Source organism: Chenopodium album, chromosome 12 (assembly GCF_948465745.1).
Source record: "Chenopodium album chromosome 12, dcCheAlbu1.1, whole genome shotgun sequence".
Classification (NCBI taxonomy): domain Eukaryota; kingdom Viridiplantae; phylum Streptophyta; class Magnoliopsida; order Caryophyllales; family Amaranthaceae; genus Chenopodium; species Chenopodium album.
The window spans coordinates 31,872,323-31,892,036 of record NC_137845.1 but is presented as its reverse complement, the minus strand read 5'-3'; positions in this window follow the sequence as shown (position 1 = coordinate 31,892,036).

Genomic DNA, 19,714 nt, shown 5'->3' with positions numbered 1-19,714 from the left:
TTTACTTTTTTTAGATTTTAAATTTTTTTACAAAATTATTAATTTGTGTAGGAACTTTATTATTTAATTATTTATTGTTATGCATATTTTTCTAGACACTTCAATTCTATTATTGAAGTTTCTATTAATTTTAAAAAACAGTCATAGCTTGGGAATTATCTATCTTTATTTATATCGTAGTAACTTTTAATAATTTAAGGTATCGTAAATGTACAACCGATGTACAATAATTATTAAGAAAATTGACACTATGTACCAGTCCTAATTGTGGAGTTGTGGACATTCTACTTTCAAAGGTTCCCAGAATAGATTAACTCATAACTATTCAACTTTTGGGTCTTTCTTAAAATAGCTCCCAACTTATTATGAATAGATAAACAAGTTAAATTTGCCAAATATTGAATATTTAGTGGTTCGTTTTACTGAATGTTATTGTTTTATCGTGAAGTGAACAAGGCCTAAAGAGAGTGATTGGGTGTTTAGGGTGGATGAGTATTTTTTTTTTTATTTTTACAACTAACGAAAAGAAAACACGTAGCACTATTTGATCGGTTATAAATATATTAGAGCGAGACCATTTTGAGAAGAACTCTATGAAGTTTTGATCGCCTAGAATTAATCAATAATTGAAATCTTTTAAAGAAGATCGGCCATATAATTGAGCTGTTGACGTAAATTTTTCCTAATTGTTGTACACAAAATAATTTCGTTGCTAGCATTTCGGTTTTTCATATGATCAAAGGAGTGCTATACATGTAGGAGTAGGACATCAGTTTTCTTAACAAAAGAAGAATGTACTATAAATTTAGATTATAGATTAACAGTTTCTGCTGGCTCTATGATTAGTGCCAACCTGAAAGATTTTGGGGATATACTGATATGCGTCATGACTTATATATCACCTATATCAATTATTTGTATTACTTGAATTTCCACGCCAACCACGTCGATCAGACGATCACATACTCTAAGCAGGGCCATTACTGTAATTTGCCTCAAAAAAAATTACAAATGTCCATATCTGGACATTATTGTACTATATACATAAATTAAATATATATATATATATATATATATATATATTATTACTTCAACAATTTAAGATAAGTGTGAGTAAAAATGTCTAATCGCTGTCAAGCCTGGCTCAATCCTTACCTAGTGTAGACTGAGCGAATGCACAGGGCCCAATAAATGAAATGGTCTCAGATTGATTAATATTACAATTATGTAGGCCTGTTCACGGATCAGATGTCCAAATACTCGAATATTAGATGTAGGGTTTTAGGTACTTTAAGCGGAATTTCATGGATCTCATTCATATGCACCTAAATAGGATCTCATGCATTACAAATAAAGATCACATAATAGTTTAGACTTAACCTTTGAAGCGTGAATCCTCTTAGCAATCTTCTTCTCAAGGGGAGATAAAGAGCCTCAAGCGCGACTCCTCTATTCGGTCCACCGGCTTGAACCAATGCTCCATCAATGCTAGTTGGACGGGAAAACCTTTCACCTTTCTTGGAGTTATAGAACCGGTTTAGAGAGAAATTACGAAAAGGAAAAAGTTATTTAGTTTTTAGAAAACCGAACACTGTATATTTTATTTTCTAAAACCTCTAATTAATATAATCACATTATCATTAATTAGGTTAGGGTTTCCTCTCCCTTCTCCCTTCTTTGCCGGTCACCCTAAGGCCCACTTTGGGCTTCGGGTTTCTTTAATTTATTGATCCAAACCTGATGTGTGACCTTGTAGGATCCGTTTAGGTAGGCTTCAGGTTTGTTACTCACTAACCCAAAATTCTATAGCATTCTCTAGCAAGACGCATAGACGATCCGAATAAACGTATTACTATCTCCATAATACAATCCATGATAATACTTAGTAAATGCATTAGAGCCGAGGACACATTTCCTTCAATCTCCCACTTGTCCGAGACAAGTGTGCAATATTCAAATTCCTTAAGTCTCTTAGTGTCTAATTTGATAGTATTATTACATCTCTATGTTATCCATAGTAGCTTTCAAATTATTACTTGAAATCCGAGTTTGAATTGCTAAGCAAATGATTATCTTATGATCCATTTGAGCACGGCCATGCATTTTCAATTCTTACTCTTCAAGAGGCCAAGATACCCATCCTATCTAACATAGGAGGACCTATTCAATCTTGTGGCAACCAAAACTCCCACTCAAATTTTAGCACAACTCGAGTGTTGCCTTTATAGTCCCCTTTCACGGCATGACGTTTGACAACATCAAAGTTACACTAATCATTGATCGAGGTAAGTAGTGTTCCACTCATGTCTTAGCAATCCACTAATATAATTGCAAAGTTTTTAGAACTTCTAAGTAGGTCTGTTCGATCATGTATCAACTATACATATCCATCTGATTGACTAAACATCTCCATGTTCCCATAACCCATGAAACGACGCTATCAATCAATCTTATATGCTAATCCTTTTATTAAGTCATTTATGTCCAATTTAACAACTTAGATTAGGAACTTAAATATTCTATGAATTCAGTCCACTTATGGGGTTTCATTCATCAAATCACGTATTTGACAAATCCATTAAATTCAAATAAATATAAGGAAAAATTGTAAATAATAATCCCAACTTTGGTGTATTTTCTTCAAATAATCCCAACTTTGGATTATTCTAGAATAATCCGAACTTTGGGGGTTGTTTACTTTCTTTAATCCCAATAATCCAAAGTTGGGGGTTGTTTACTTTCTTCAATCCCAATTACTGGTGACCGGTTGAATGGGTTAATTTTCTGTTATTTTTTCTTTAAATGGCACATGTCGCTAGTTAATTGGTTAAAAAAATTTTAAAAAATAAATTAAAAAAAAAACAAAATTAAAACAAAACCCATTCACGGTTTTCACACCAACCAAACCCCACTTCCAAAAGATCCGACCACCCTGAAGCCCGACACTGGCCACTCGACCTCTGACGCCAACAGCCCGCCGTCCGCCGCCGCTACCCTTCTCTGCCCCACGCTGGTAAAACACAACCCCCTTCCAATCCTCTGAATCTGCAGCCCACCCACTGAAATCTCCTAAACGGAAACCACCTTAACGTTAACCTCGCCTTCTCCCTAACCTCCACCTAAAGGAGCAATAGGCGTGGCAATCTATTATTGTGAATTAGCTAGGCGGTGGCGAGTTGTCGTTGTTGCGAGTTGGCTAGGGTGGCTGTTTTGGGTTTTGGGGAATGGGGGAGGCGTTTCTTGGTGGTTTCGTGGGGGATGGGAGGGGTTTCGAGGAGGGGGGTAACCGACGACTCCAGGGGTAGGGCAGAGGCAGCGGTTCGGCGAGGGAGGGGCAGCGGAATGGGCAGTGCTGGTTAAGGTTACGGTGGGCCGATGGGGGTAGGGAGGCTTACTGGTTTTTCTGAATTTTTGTGGGGGGTTTTTTTTTTGTTTTTAATTTTGACCAATCAGGACTTGACACGTGTCAAGTGACTCGATATTATAGGTCATTGACTTTTGTTGACCGGTTTGGGATTGAAGAAATTGAACAACCCCCAAATTTCGGTCCAGAATAATCCAAAGTTGGGATTATTAAAAGAAAATACAACAAAGTTGGGATTATTATTTATAATTTTTCCTAAATATAATGGACATTTTATTAAATACTAAACCAAAATTAAATAAGTGAAAAAAAATTTCATTCCATATAAATATAAATTAGCAAAATCATGTATTTAAATTGTAACAAAGTTTCTCTAAACATAAAACAATCTAAAGCCATTCTAACACTTGCTTCAACACTAAAGCCCTAGCTTAACTTTCATGCTTGGGTTGAGGTAGAGGTTTAGTGAATGGATCAACAACATTCTCATCCGTGTGAACTTTGAAGATCTTGACATCCTTCTTGTCTACAATCCCGCGAATGAGGTAATATTTCCTCATTAAATGCTTGGATTTGTCATTCGATCCTGGTTCTTTTACTTGTGCAATAGCGCCATTATTATCACAAAACAACTCAATCCCTTCTAAAACACTAGGTACGATGCCTAGCTCTGTTAGGAACTTCTTTATCAAAACAACTTCCTTAGTTGCTTCAATCGCTGCTAAATATACTGACTCTATCGTAGAGTCTGCTACAGTGCCTTGCTTTGAACTCTTCCAGCTCACTGCTCCTCTATTCAGACAAAAGATGTACCCTGATTGTGAGCGGTAATCATCTCCGTCGATTTGGAAACTTGCATCAGTATAACCTTTAACAACCAACTCATCTACTCCTCCATAGACCAAAAACATTCCTTTAGTCCTTCTACAGTACTTGAGGATGCTTTAGCCACAATCAAGTGTGCTTCACCTGGATTTTCTTGGAACCTGCTACATAAGCTCAGAGCATATGCAACATCTGATCCAGTGCATATCATAGCATACATGATAGAACCTATAGCCGAGGTGTATGATAGGCTGAAGTCGTATCACCTAATCAAAAGTAATTCCTAAAACCACTAACTAAAATAAATAGGGAAAGTAGGGTCGAATCCACAGGAAAATAATGTTCTTTTATTCCTAATTAATTATTATAATCTAAATTATCAAGTAACAAGTGTGATTTTTATGAATATTAACTAAGGGAACTAATTAAACTAAGCAAATAAGATTAAGAGGATATCAATAAAATAAAAGCCTAGGGCATAGGTTCACCAATAAATAATATTGGGATGAAGGACTACAATCACTTATCAATGCATAAATTAACCAGATTATAAAGGGCTTTCGCTACGTATTATAATCATAGAATTAATCTATCGGTATTAAATCGCATCTCTCGAATCTTGACTTAACCATTGATAAATTAATTCTACCTATTGAAACTAGGCCTTAATATTAATTCTCATCTCTCAAATCTCTAATTAATATTGCGTAACTCATACAATTAAACCAGCGCTAATCTAATTGCATAGCATTATATCAATCAATAGGAAATTAAACCAACACATTAACAATCAACAATAATTAATCATCCCTTCATATTATTTACGGATCCCCACAATCCTAGAAATAAACAACTCGCACATAATTAAAACTAAACTAATTAAAACAATTAAATAAAACATGATTAAAACAATAATGATAAAGGCTAAGATAAAACAATGATAATCAAAGCTAAAGAAAAGCAACAATAATATGCATAATCATAAAAACGTAACAAGAGGAAATAATAAAAAGGCGTAATAAGGAATAGCAACGAAATCCAGTTAAAGCTAATGAAAACTAAGCAAATCCAACATTAGAATAGAAAATCTGAACAAAATTAATACTACCAAAGACTACCTACCGAAAAGCTTAACAAAGATTAATAACAAAAACATCCAATCAAAAGATGCGGGAAAACAAAACTAAGGACTGAAAACTAATTCTACCAACCTCCCCCTAATACGTACTACTACTACTACTATTTATAAAAAGAAATCCTAAGCTAAACAAGTCCCACTACTAAACAAACTCTAAGGAAAACAAAGCCTCTATAGGAAAACAAATCCACCCACTTTACTAAACTTGCAGCATACTCCTCGATCGGGCCAGCTAATCCACACGCCCAGCAACATCTTCGAATTGGGCCTTTTTTCACTTGGGCTGAAATTTTCTTCTTCTTAATTTATCTTGGACTTGCAACAAAATTAGTACTCCAAACGAATCGAGCCCTTAATCACCGTTCCAAATTTAATTAGCTCGGTCTTGGGCTTCATATAAACGGTCATAAATACGATCAAACTCCAATGTCTTCGTAGTGGCTCAATAAGATCGGGAATTATCATAAATCTGCATGTTCCTACAAAATAATATCAACTCTACAAAAACACTAGGAAACGTTTATTAGTAATAAAAATAGCTCTGCATAGCTCAAATAAGCACAAATATGACCATGGGACGGGGAATAAAAATACATATAAAATAAACTCATCAGTGTAAGGTACGATACTCATCTGCTTCAACTCATCAGGCTCCGTTGGGCATTGACTCTTGCTAAGAGAAATGCCATGTGATATGGGAATGAATCCTCTCTTAGAGTTTTCCATGTTGAACCTCGCAAGAACCTTATCGATATATGTCTCTTGGCTTAGTCCAATCATCCTTCGAGACCTATCTCTACGAATTTTGTGAAAGGAATGGTGTCCTTCGAACAATTGTATTATTGTGATAGGGGGTTCGGAATTATTAGAAAGCTAATTTTTCAGTGAGGTCAAGTGATCGGAATGCCTGGGTGAAGGCCGCTTCCGATCAGTAATATTAATGCAAAATTAATATTACAACTTAATCTTGACTGAACCCTTCGGGTCACACCCAAGCAACTAACGAGCCGAAGCAACGAATTAATTCGGAAGTAATTAATGAGTCAACCGAGTAATTAATACTTAGACGTTGGAAATTCGAGCTTGGAGCGTCGGAATAAAATCTCAAATGTCGAGCCAAAATTTAGGATTTGGCGAGACGGGAAAATGCTTCAAGTAACAAGTAAAACCCTAGCCACGCAAAAGGCTAGGGAAGCGCGCCAAATAGGAGCGTGTCACGTGGCAGCGCACATGGCAGCACTCCATGTGGCAGTACACGTGGCAGCACCATGTGGCAGCCGCCACGTTGGCAGCCACCAAGTGGCAGTGTGCCATGTTGGCAGCACGCCATGTGGCAGCATGCCACGTTGGCAGTGCGCCACGGTGGCAACAACATGTGGCAAAAGGGGGCCGTGGACCCGGGTGACGAGTCATGGACACGGGCCAAAAGGAAGTGGCCCAACCGAACCCAACTTGGGGCTCAAGATTGGGTGACACATGGTTAGCTCACAATGCATGTGAGTTGCCTTGGGGACCAAGTGAGAAAGTGGTCCTCACGTAACCATGTGACACTTGTTACTTGTTCCTTGGTTTATTTAACTAAGGGTTGAATTCATCAATCTTTCCATGTGGGATCTTTTTTATGAAAAAGTTCCACATTGAAAGATGAGTGGAATTCACAAGGAAGCTTTCCTTATAAATAGCCAAGGCATGGCTTGGGATTGTTCATTTAAGTAAGAGTTGGAAAAGGCATCACTATTTGTGAAAACCTTTGAACTCAAGAGTTTAAAAAGGCATCATCACTGTGAAAACCTATGAACTCAATTACTCGGGTTTAGGTCGGGCCTTTCTAACTCCAAGGCATTGGACCCTTGTCGATGTTCGAGTTGTGGGTGGACTTCCGTTGGAGGTCGTCGTAATTTCGAGGCTAGCTTTTGAAGTAAGAGCCCCTTGAGGTCGGGCGAAGCACGCGTCAAAGGTATAATTATTATCTTAATCTTGTCATTAAGTTAATTATGTTTATGGTTTTATTTATTGCGAGTGCGGTCTTGTTTTTAGGTTTGTTTCCGCGGTGAATCGGACTCACCAAACCCCAACAGAGGTATCGGAGCCTCGCTCGTTTATTTTTAAAATCATATTATTTTTCAAGGTGTTGTTATGGCTTAATTTTTCTGGTTTTAAGTTGCTAATTAGATTAGTAGCTCGGTTTATTAATTTTAATCCCGTATTAGAGCTGACTTTAGCTCCCGAACCCAGGTTTCGACCCAAAAATAGTGAATGTTGGGTGGAAAAGGCGTTCCAGAAATGGTTTTACCCTTTCAGCACTTTGTTTTTAGCCAAAAAAAACGACCAAAAATGCACTTTTCGAGGGATTTTTCGTTTTGACGAAAAATTTTAAGTCTTTCCAACCTTGAAAATTAATTTCATATTTATGGTGGTTATGTAATTGGTTCAATCCTTATTTTATATGCAATTTTAAACCTCTTTAGGCATGATTACTTGGTAGTAATTTATTTTTGAAAGTTTGGTTTTATTTTTTCACATAATTGCAAAATAATTGCATTAAGTGTGAAAGTTTGATTTCCCTTATTATTTTATTGCACCAAGTTAAACCAATTCTATTAAAGAATGGTTCTTGGAAATAATTTTGGTTGTGTGCACTTTTTGTGAAATTTTAATTAAAGTTGGACTTGTTTAATTTTTCATTTTTGCTCATTAAATTAGTTCTAAAATTAATTTAGAAATAATGGCAAATTCACGCAAAAATTAGGTTGGAAACCCGAAGCTAAGGCACGCAAGCCGAGACAAGTGCCTCACTTGGCTAGCCGGGCTGCATAGCAGCCCATATATGGCTGCCAAGTGAGCTGGCCGAGGCTTGGTGCGGCTATGCGTGTGTCGTGGGCTAGTGCATGCTTGATGCTTGGTGCGAACGGGTAAGCAGCCGTGGGCATGTTCCTAGCACCAGGTAACCCATAGCAAACGCTACTAGGCTCGACCTAGATAGTGCTACGTGGGGTGGTGGAGGCACATGCGCCAAGCCGCATAGTCCGGGGTTGCTAGACAACCTTGGCTTCCATATGGCACGCATGTAGTGCGTGAGCCACTTGAGTGCGGTTGGCTTCGTGTTTGCTTATTTTGCCGTTTTAATTATTTTAATAATTTTGGAGGCTAGGCCTCAGTTTTTGAGCGGCATTTGCAAAATTCTATTTTGGCAAATAATTGGGTTTTACCGGCTTAATTAATTGGATTAATTAAGTTGGATGCGGAATTTAGCGGGAGCTTCAAATATTAATTTCGCTTATTTACATAATCGGTTAAAACAACTTTGACTAGTTTTAATTAGGCGTGTTAATCAGATTAACCACCTAAATTAGTAACTAGTTATCGCGTGTTTATGCATTGTTACTTGTTTTATCGTTTTAAAATGCATGGGCCATTCAAAAATAGTGAATGGATGAATGGAATGTATATTCTCTCACAGGTTTTATAAAATGGCAACTAGTGGGGCCTGATTAGGATAGAAAATACGGACTGCGATCCGTGATGTATTTTTGTAAATCTAAATACGGTCTGCGTACCGTTGAGTATTTTTGTACCTTAATGTTTAGATTAGTCCTAATCGTAGAAACTAGTAGTTGCATAATTTTGGTCAGGTCTTGAAGACGGAGGTTCCTCGAAGACAAAGCCATAAAGTTGCAAAAGAAGACCTTTTGAAGACTTGAAGAATTCAAGGGGTCATGCTAGTTGCCAATATGCATCAAATGCTTATGCTATACATATTTATGATCATTTATATATGAATTATATGTTAGATGCATGTTTAGGATTTCGAATGTTGTGATGATTAATTAAGTTCACTTAAATCAACCAACATAGAAACCCTAGGTCCCTAAAAATATTGAGTGAAATTGCCATTTCAAAACAACACTTATTGAGCTATTGAGAGTAGTGATGGGCTACGCCAAAGCGAGGCATCACTATTACTCCCACGACTCATAAGGCATACTGGGTATGCAAGTTGGTTTTGGTTGTACTCAACGATATGAGTGATGGAGTCCTAACATGTCGTGGCAAAATGAATAAATTGTTGAGAGAGCATTAGATGCGACGATTTATTCAACCAAGAGTGGCTTGGAGCCATTAGCAAAGCGTTGCTTACCTTGGGAGATTGAGTGTTAAGACAAGCCAAAGCATGCTTAACCACTCTTTGTTTCCTTGGATCTTGGAATCGAATTATTTTCACAAAATGGGGACAATTTTATGTGTAAATAAGACGTTAAATAAGTTTGAAATATGCATGAATTAAATTCAATCTTATTTAAGTATCATGAGTGGTTTTTCATTAAAATTCTTTCAATTGTAGAATCATGTCTTCAAAGAACTCAAACAACCAGTTTTCATTGCGCTCAATTCTCGACAAGGAGAAGTTAGGTGGGCCAAATTTTCTTGATTGGCAAAGAAACTTGCGAATTGTTCTCATGCAAGAGCAAAAGGAATATCTCCTTGATGAGGAAATGACCGAGGCTCCCAATGAGGAGGTGACTCAGGCTTCCCTAAACCGATGGCAAAGTGCCAATTGGGATGTCAAATGCATCATGTTGGCCACAATGTCTCCCGAGCTTCAGAAGACTTTCTTTGAGAAGGAGACAGCTTTTGAGATCATTTTTGAGCTGCAGAATATATTCCAAGAGCAGGCCCGAAATGAGAGGTTTGAAACCCACAGACAGATCCTTGAGAGCAAGCTCAAGAAAGGAGAGTCAGTCAGCCCACATGTACTCAAAATGATAGGATTATTTGAGAACATGGGAAGGCTTGATGAAGGGTATTCAACCGAGATGGCAATTGACATCATTCTCCACTCGCTGCACAAATGCTATGATCAGTTCAAGATGAACTATAATATGCACAGCATGGAGAAAATCCTCACTGAGCTTCATGGTATGTTGAAGCAAGCTGAGAAAATGCTCAAGGATGAGGGAAAACATGATATGCTCATGATAAAAAAAGGCAAGCCGTTCAAGCACACGGGCAAAAAGAAAAAAGGCTTTAAGGGGAAAGGTAAGAAGAACTTTCCGCCTAAGCCGAAAGCTACCAAGGACAACAAGGAAAATAAGGTAGCATCTTCCAAATCTGATTTCGAATGCTTCTATTGTAAGAAGAAGGGACATTGGAAGAGAGATTGCCTCAAATTCAAGGAAGATAAGAAGAACGGAACCGTTGCTTCTGAATCAGGTATATTCGTTATAGACTTAAACTTCACTAGCTCAACATCATGGGTATTAGATACCGGATGTGGCTCACACCTTTGTTCCAATTCTTAGGGTCTAAGGAACGTTAGGAAGCTAGCGAAGGGAGAGGTTGAACTCCGGGTCGGCAATAGAGCCAGATTTGCAGCTGTATCCGTAGGAACTCTCAGTTTATCTTTGCCATTTGGGCTTGTTTTAGAACTTGAAAGTTGTTACTATGATCCCAACATCTCCAAAAATAGTATTTCAATATCGGCGTTGGACGCCAAAGGTTTTGAATTTCGAATAAAAGACAATGAATGTTCGTTTTATCTCAATAATGTTTTATATGGTATTGCACATTCTGAAAATGGTCTTTATTTGCTTTCCTTAGACAAACAAGTTTATAATGTGAATAATACTACTAAAAGAGCTAAGACCATGGAGTCAAATCAGACTTACTTGTGGCACTGTCGTCTTGGCCATATTAACGTCAAACGCATCAAGAATCTTCTACAAGAAGGCGTTCTTGACTCTTTCGATATAGAATCTTTTGAGAATTGTGACGGATATTTATTAGGCAAGATGATAAAGAAGCCATTCTCCAAGTTGGGAGAAAGAGCAGGTGACTTATTGGGTCTAATACACACCGATGTATGTGGACCAATGAGCTCCGCCACAAGAAATGGACATCGATATTACATCACCTTCACAGACGACTATAGTAGATATGGCTATGTCTACCTCATGTCGCATAAATCTGAATCATTTGAAAAGTTCAAAGAATTTCAGAGTGAAGTTGAAAATCAGCTTGGCAAGAAAATCAAAGCCCTTCGATCGGATCGAGGTGGTAAATACTTGAGCCAAGAATTCGATGACCATGTGAAAGATCATGGCATACTTTCAGAACTGACACCTCTAGGAACTCCACAATGGAATGGAGTATCCGAACGGAGAAATCGAACCTTGTTAGACATGGTACGATCAACCATGGGTCTTAGTGATCTTCCTATCTCTTTCTAGGGACACGCACTTCTAAATGCGGCACTAACACTGAACCGTGCTCCATCGAAAGCTGTAGAAAAGACTCCATACGAATTATGGACGAAGAAACCTCCTAGGTTGTCTTTTCTAAAGATATGGGGATGCGAAGCATATGTCAAGAAATTGATTTCTGACAAACTTCATCCCAAATCTGATAAGGTTTACTTTGTTGGCTACCCAAAAGAAACCAAAGGGTATTTCTTCTACAATAAATCGGAGAACAAAGTGTTTGTTGCTCGCGATGGTGTCTTTTTGGAGAAGGAGCACCTTTCCAAAATGACAAGTGGGAGGAAAATCAAACTCGACGAAATTCGTGAGGATGAGAAACAAAATCAAAATGACAATCAAAGTGCTCAATAAACATTTGTTGACGAAGGTCAAAGTGATCAAAATATGCAAAGTCTAACCGACAATGCAAATGCTCAGTCCATTACCCTACGTAGGTCTCAGAGGCCGAGATCTCAACCTGATAGATATCTTGGTTCAGTATTAACTGAGAATCAGGACATCCTGATCATGGATGGAGATGAACCGGCAACCTACAAGCAAGCGATGGCAAGCACCGACTCTGCTAAATGGCAAGAGGCCATGAGATCTGAAATGGATTCCATGTTTGAAAATCAAGTCTGGGACTTGGTTGACTTACCCGAAGGCTACACACCTGTCAAATGTAAGTGGATTTTCAAGTTGAAAACCGACAAAGATGGAAATGTATTCATTTACAAAGCTAGATTGGTAGCAAAAGGTTATAGACAAGTTCATGGTATTGATTACGATGAAACCTTTTCTCCAGTTGCAATGCTTAAATTCGTTCGGATCTTCCTAGCGATTACTGCATATTACAATTATGAAATATGGTAGATGGACGTCAAAACTGCTTCCTAAATGGTATTTTGGAAGAAACTGTGTATATGAAACAACCTGAAGGTTTTGTCCACCAAAACAACGCTGGAAAGGTATGCAAGCTTAAGAAGTCCATTTATGATCAAAGCAAGCAAGCAGAAGTTGGAATCTGCGATTTGATGAAGCCATCAGTAAGTTTGGTTTTACCAATAATCCAGAACAGTCTTGTGTTTACAAGAAGGTCAGTGGGAGTTGTTTAGGGTAAAAATTACCCTAGACAGGTGTCCTAATAAGAGAAGGCCACGTGTCAAGACCAGGCTGACCTAAGTGGTCCCCTAGCCATCTAACACGTGGCTCCTTCAGATAGATTCTGAAATAGCGGCCTTCAAGGGCCCAAATCCCAAGAAACCGCCGTAATTCGGCGCAGCCCACTAAAATCTAGGTCAAGTAACCTAGATGGGGGCACACCTACCAATGACCCTATAAATAGGGAGATATTTCCCCATTTTGGGGAAACATTTAATCATTTATTACACCTACTTTCTCTCTCATCAGAGAAACACCTGAGCTTGGAATCCAAGCAGATCCCCACCTAAATTTCCGTACTCTTTATTCTCTTTCAAGTTACTAACTTGATCTTCGGAGGCGGAGCTCCACCACCCGGAGCCTCTGTGTTTTTGCAGGTACAACTCGAGCCGGACCAGTCTTTGTGGCGTAACTCTCCCGAGGGACAAAAACACCCAAAACATTTGGCGCCGTCTGTGGGGAGAGTACCTCAAGGATGGTTCAAGAGTCTGTACCACCTTCTGAGTGTCCGGTAAACTAACCGGAAGTCTTTACTGACCAAGAGGACGACGATCCTCAGGTCGAAACTTATATAGCCAGTGATGGCTCTCTGATAACCAAGCGCATCAGGCCCAGAGACACTCTGGAGCGCGGTGCCAGCCAGGCGGGTACAAACCGACCCCCTGGACAGCCGGAAGGAGAAACCCATATGGCCAGTGGATCTGCTCCCGTCACTCGAGACGAACTCATGAATTCATGACTAGTTTCAAGGGTGAAATTAAGGATCTGATTGCCAAGAGCCGGGTTGGCCCAAGCAGGGGTCAGTCGGCAAGGAAGACTTCTCTAGAGAAGGGGAAGTCAGTCAGAAATAGGCAGCCAACTCTGCATCCAAAGGAGAAGGCAGCCGGGACCATTGATTGGTCCAAGATTCTTCTGCCTAAGAGGAACACCAACAATACCCGCCGGAGTGAACAGCTAGTGGGAAACAAAAAATCATCTCTTGATGCCCGGGAGATCATCTCCCACAGGAGGAATCAACAGTTGTCTGAGTCAGCTTCTACATCAAGCTTTCTAGACAGCTTTAAGAATACGTCAGCAGGGAATGTGCAATCCTTGCATGAGAGCCATACAGGCGGTAATACCGTCCATTCTGGCCCTTAGATGATTGGGAATGCACCGTATGTGCTGCCTATGGTCTACGGCCCTATTATCCTCATTACATGCAGCCGGCTCTCTTCGGAGGTCAGGCGACATTCAACAATGTCCAGCCACTAGACTGGCAGCTTCGTCTGCTCCGCCTGGGTGAACAACCTTCTGCGTTCACCCGGGACATAAAAGAGGCGGCACAGCCGGCCAAGGTTAAAAAGGTGTTGGTGGGTACTTATGATGGTACCTCCAACCCGGAAGATCATCTCATGGTAAAAACCTCATGTATTTACAGGGGTTGGATGATGCCACTTGGTGTCGATGCTTTCCGGCTACATTGAAGGGCATTGCCCAACAATGGTTTGGCAACCTGCCAGCCGGCTCCATCGATAGTTTCAAGAAGCTAGCCTTCTTGTTTGCTTCCAACTTCTCAATGAACATCCCTGCGAAGAAAACAAGTCTTGACTTGAGCACCATTAAGCAGGGAGAGAGAGAAGGACTGCGCTCCTACGTCAGGCGGTTCAATCTGACCAGAATTCAGATTCAAGGACTGTCTGATGAGGTAGCTTTTACAGACTTCTTTAAGGGTCTGAGAGACGGGTCGACCTTTAAGTTCGACCTTGTTAGAAAAGGGGCTTTTACTTTGCAGGCGGCCCTGAGGGAGGTGGAAAGCTATATTCAAGCAACCGACCTCTGCTCGCCTGGTAGCCAGTCGGACTCCAAGAAGTCTGACAGGCAAAAAGACAGCCGTCCAAGAAAAAAGATGAGAGCAAAAAGAGAAAAGAAGTCTGGGCGGTGAATGATTTTGACCAGCGGCCCAGAAGAAAAAGAAAGAATTTAAACCGTACGTCCCCAGGTACGAGTTTAATAAGGACTGCAACTCCATCCTCATGGAGATCAAGGACCGGCTGTCTCTAGAGAAGCCGAATCCAATGAAAAGTTCCATTCAATCAAGGAACAAAAATAAATTCTGCCAATACCATGAGGAAGTTGGCCATGACACCAACGACTGCTACAGCCTTCAACGGGCGTTGGACCGTCTGGCTGACAAGGGGATGTTAAAGTCCTACATTTCTAAGTCCAAAGGGACTAATAAGAAGAACCCGGGCAGTCATCTAAGACACCCCAGCCTGCTAGTAGTTCGGACACAGATAAGGAGCCAGTCTACATCATAGCAGGCGGGTTCTCATGCGGTGGCCCTACCATCCGGGGCACCAAGAGCCATCTTCGAAAGTTGGACAATGATGATGATGATGATCAAGCGGCAGGTAGTTCCTCCTTCCCAGACGTACTGATCACTGAGAAGGACAGGGGCACTGTACGCCATCCGCATGACGATCCGGTCATCATTGAATGTAAGGTCGCCAGCCAGCTAGTTGGTCGAATCCTTATTGACACCGGCAGCTCGTCGGACATTATCAGTCTCCGGTGCCTGCAAAAGCTGAAATACAACCTCAGCAGCATGCATTTGGGGGTGGGATGGTTTACCTAGTCGATAGGATCGACTTACCTATCCGGCTGGGTGTAAAAGGAAAAGGACGACACCTGGTCGTCAAATTCTTGGTCGTTGAGGAACTGACCGCCTATAATAGTATCCTAGGCCGTCCAACCCTCAACAAAGCGAAGGCTGTAATCATCCCTTCTCTAATGCTCATTAAGTATGAGAGGGATGATGACTCTGTTGGTTCCTTGAATGGGGACCAAAAGATAGCCCAGGAGTGCTACCTCTCAGCCGTCAAGGATACCGTGGCCCTAGACGGCCAAGGGTAGGAACCAATAGACCTTGACAATGTCAAGGACTTTGGCCCAGCCCCACTAGCAGCCGGGAAGAAAAGAAAAGAACCGGCTCCTCAGCTGGTGGAGGTGAACAAAGAGAAAAAATAGCAATCACTAATCGGGGAACGGTCAGATGAGCTCCGTCCCCAACCAGCTGGAGTACATATTGATATACTTCTAAACGACAGCCGTCTAGAGTGTACTGGTAAGGTTGGGACGGCTGCTTATGCTAAGCTGGGTGCAGACCTGCACCTATTCCTGAAAGAATTCAAAGACATTTTTGCCTTTGAAGTGGAAGAGATGCCAGGCGTCAGCCTGGATCTTGCTGTCCACAATCTCGCCGTGGATCCAAAAAAGAAGCCCATACGATAAAAGAAAAGAAATCACGGCAAGGAAAGAAGTCAAGCGGAAGCTGCCGAAGTAAAAAAGCTGTTGGATGCTGGGTTCATTCGGCCACGTAATTTCCCCGACTAGGTGGCGAATGTTGTGCTTGTAAAAAAGCCGAATAGTACCTGGCGTATACGTGTTGATTACACAGACCTCAACAAGGCATGTCCAAAGGACAGTTATCCGCTTCCAAAGATCGACAGTCTGGTTGATTCTACAGCCGGGCATGCCTTGATGAGCTTTATGGATGCCTATTCCGGCTTCCATCAGATACCCCTGTGGAAAAAATATCAAGAGAAGACGGCCTTCGTCACTGATCAGGGGCTATTCTGTTATGCTGTGATGCCGTTTGGCTTGAAGAATGCGCCGGCTACGTTCCAACGGATGATTAATACAGTCTTCATTAATCAAATTGGGAGGAACGTAGAGGCGTACATAGATGACATGATAGTCAAATCCAAGCAGCAGGCGGATCACCTTGCTGATCTGCGAGAAACCATCACCACACTTAGGCGGCATAAGGTCATGTTAAATCCTAAGAAATGCGTCTTTGGTGTAGAGTCTGGGAAGTTTCTCGGATTCCTGATTGATCAAAGGGGGATAGAGGCTAACCCTGAGAAGATACAGGCGGTAATTGACATGAAGTCACCCCGCACTGTTAAGGAAGTGTAGAGACTAACCGGTTGCCTAGCGGCACTAGGGAGGTTCCTCAGCCGGTCAGGCGGGCTGCATTGTCCCGCTCATTCTCTTCCATCAGCCGCATCTGCTCCTTGGAAATTTCATCTGCATGCTGACTCCGCATGTTGACAATTTCCAGCCCCAACCGGGTAACGTCTGCCCAGAGCCTCGTGTTCTCTTTGTCAGCGTCTTCTAATGCCTTGAGTTCAGCCTTAACATCCTTCAGTTTTTGATCAAGCTAATTAGCCCGGCTGGTAGCTTCATCGTTCGCAGCCGTCAAACTCCGGATCAGCTCCTCCTGTTCCAACTCTACTGCTTTAATCTTTAAATTACACATATAATTAGCATATTCAGCAGAGTTGAGGTTTTCAAGGGCCCTCTGTTTGGCGTCATTTACCTCTTCTTGTTTTCGCCTGAAGGGGCCCCGGAGCCCATCCACCCTCGGCATTACCTGAGAAAAGGACAATCGGATTATGAAATACTTGGTGAAAAAATGAAGAAAAAATATCAGAATTGAGTTGAAGAATCTTTTACCTCAGCCAGTTGGCCCATTATCCGGTCAAAGTCCACCACCTGCAGATCAGGTATGGAATTCTTCTTCGACCGGGTGAGGGTCCTCACCATCCTCTTGGCAAACCCAGGAAGATCCGGCTCGTCGGATGTCAGATGTGTACCAAAAGAAGTACTTGGTGAGAGGGATGCAGCGTAGTTGGCATTCATTCGTTGCCGGCTGCTGACTGAGCCCCCTAAAGGGTCAACCTTAGTCTTGACTCTCATAAAGTCAAGTGGCCAAGGTATTTCAATCTTGTTCTTACCTTGGGTCTCCGGATGGGGCTTAGAGGTATCCTCCTCCCCAGTTGTTGCAGCATCGGTTGCAACATTGGGTGGCTGGCCACCCTTCGATGCCGTAGAGGCATCCGACGCTTTCTTCTGCGAGCGTTCTGAGCTTTCGCTCAGAATTTTCAGGGCAGAAGGGGACTTGCCACCGGTCGTAGGACGATCCGAATTGGCAGCAGAAGTTGTCTGGGAAGGATTCTTTTTGGTGACCTTGGCAGCCGGAGTTTTGTCCAGCTCCTCCCCTTACCTTTTGAAAAGCTTGGAGATGGAGCGTGGAACACGTTTAGCGGCATCCTGCAAATCAAGATCCAAATGTTATCAGCCGGTAAAAAACCTTTGCAAGAAATTTAAAGAAAAACTGAAGTCAGGCGGTCTTACCCCGCCTTTCTTGGCCTCCTTGGCCTCAACAGCGGCTCTCTTGGAGAGCGCACTTTCCTTGCGCAGCTGCGCTGCTGACTTAGCCGGAGTCTTAACCGGGTCAACCATTCTCAAGGCGTCGGCTGCAAGAAGAGAACAAAAAGTTAAAGAAAATCATAAAAAGTTGGAAGTACAAAATAAAAACTACAGAAAAGCCGGATGCAAGTGGATCTACCCTTGGGAAACATGGGGCTTAACCCACAGGCGGACAGAAAGCATTCATCTTTGAAATAGTCCGGGTGGGGGATCCAGTTCTTTGGAACAATAATGTGAGTCCCATCCCCCAAGGGCTCAGTAGTGGTTTCGAAGAAATCCGGCTCCATTATTTGCTTCCCGGCCCTAGTAGAGAGTGCCGGGAGAGGGCATTTCCTGCCAAGGAGAACCGGTTCCTCATTATACTGGCGCAGTGTCCGATTGTGTCTCAAGGTTGGTGAGGAGATTAAATAAAATTTGTCCTTCCACCCGGACCACTTGGACACCTTGTCCAAGGTCATCAAATACTGAGGCAAGGTAGTAAGAGTATACCATGCCCCATGACCGCCTGGGGCCTTGCTTAAGTAGTGCATATGAGAAAAGGCAGAGAAAATGGGAGCAAGGTTCTGGAGCTCGTAGGCAGCAATATAGCTTAAAATGTTCACCCACGAGTTTGGGGTGAGCTGCCAGACTCCCAGATCATACCCCTTTAGGATTTTCCTAATCCCAGTATGGAGGGGGAACCGGAGGCCGGCTTCTATTACCGCCTCGTAGCAGACAAAATAGTTGTCTGCTGACGTAGGGAAAAGTAGGTCGTTATCTAATCTTCCCTAGAGCCAAACAAATTTATAAACACTTAACAAACCTAAATACGAGTATAGAGGTAAGTCAAGGGTCGAACCCAAAGGAACGGTAATGTTCAAGCACTCTCAATTATGCGCCTAAGCTAGGTCAAAATCGAAGGTAAGAGGTAAAACTAACAACTAACAAAACAAACAACCAAACGAATGAAACATTAGGAATGGGGATCAACAAGTAATCATGACAATTGCAATAACTTGGGAAGATCATGCTAATCAAAGGTTGTGAAGACTAATGATAAGAGCTATCAATTGGAATCAAAGAGCTATCTCCTAATTGTTAAGCTAGGGTTCACTATGAATAACAAACTAAGAGAATCACAATCCAAACCAATCGATAATTGCAATTCCTAAATCAATTGGTCGTGTCATTAGCAATTACAATGCAATCTAGCATAATTCTCAAGGCCTAATCGAATTACACACATGCAAACCTTCATTAATCACTTTAATCTCAACAATCAATCAACATAATTACCAATTTAATCACAATCAATCAATCATACAAGTTTCACCCAATTCTTAGCCAAACAACTACTCAAGAATCATTATCTATAACAAACAACTAAGAAATCAAGAATCCACAAAATATCAAGAACAATTCCACTATCAAGAATCAAACATCAAAAATAAACCAAACAATCATGAAATTAAACAAAGCAATAAGATGAGATAGAGTGAGAAATGCTCATTGATTGATTAAGAAGATCTTCAATACAATTGTCACCATTGAATCTTCAATCTCTCAAACACCATTGAAATCCCTCACTTTCTCTCTCTAAAACTACTCCTAAACTATCCCTAAAACTAGAGAGAGAAGCTCTCAACCTAAGCTAAGATATGAGAGAGGAAGTCACAAAACTAATCTAAAAATCGTCCCCTCAAATAAAAATGACAAGGCTAATTTATAATAAAACGAGCAAAGGGAAACAGGGAA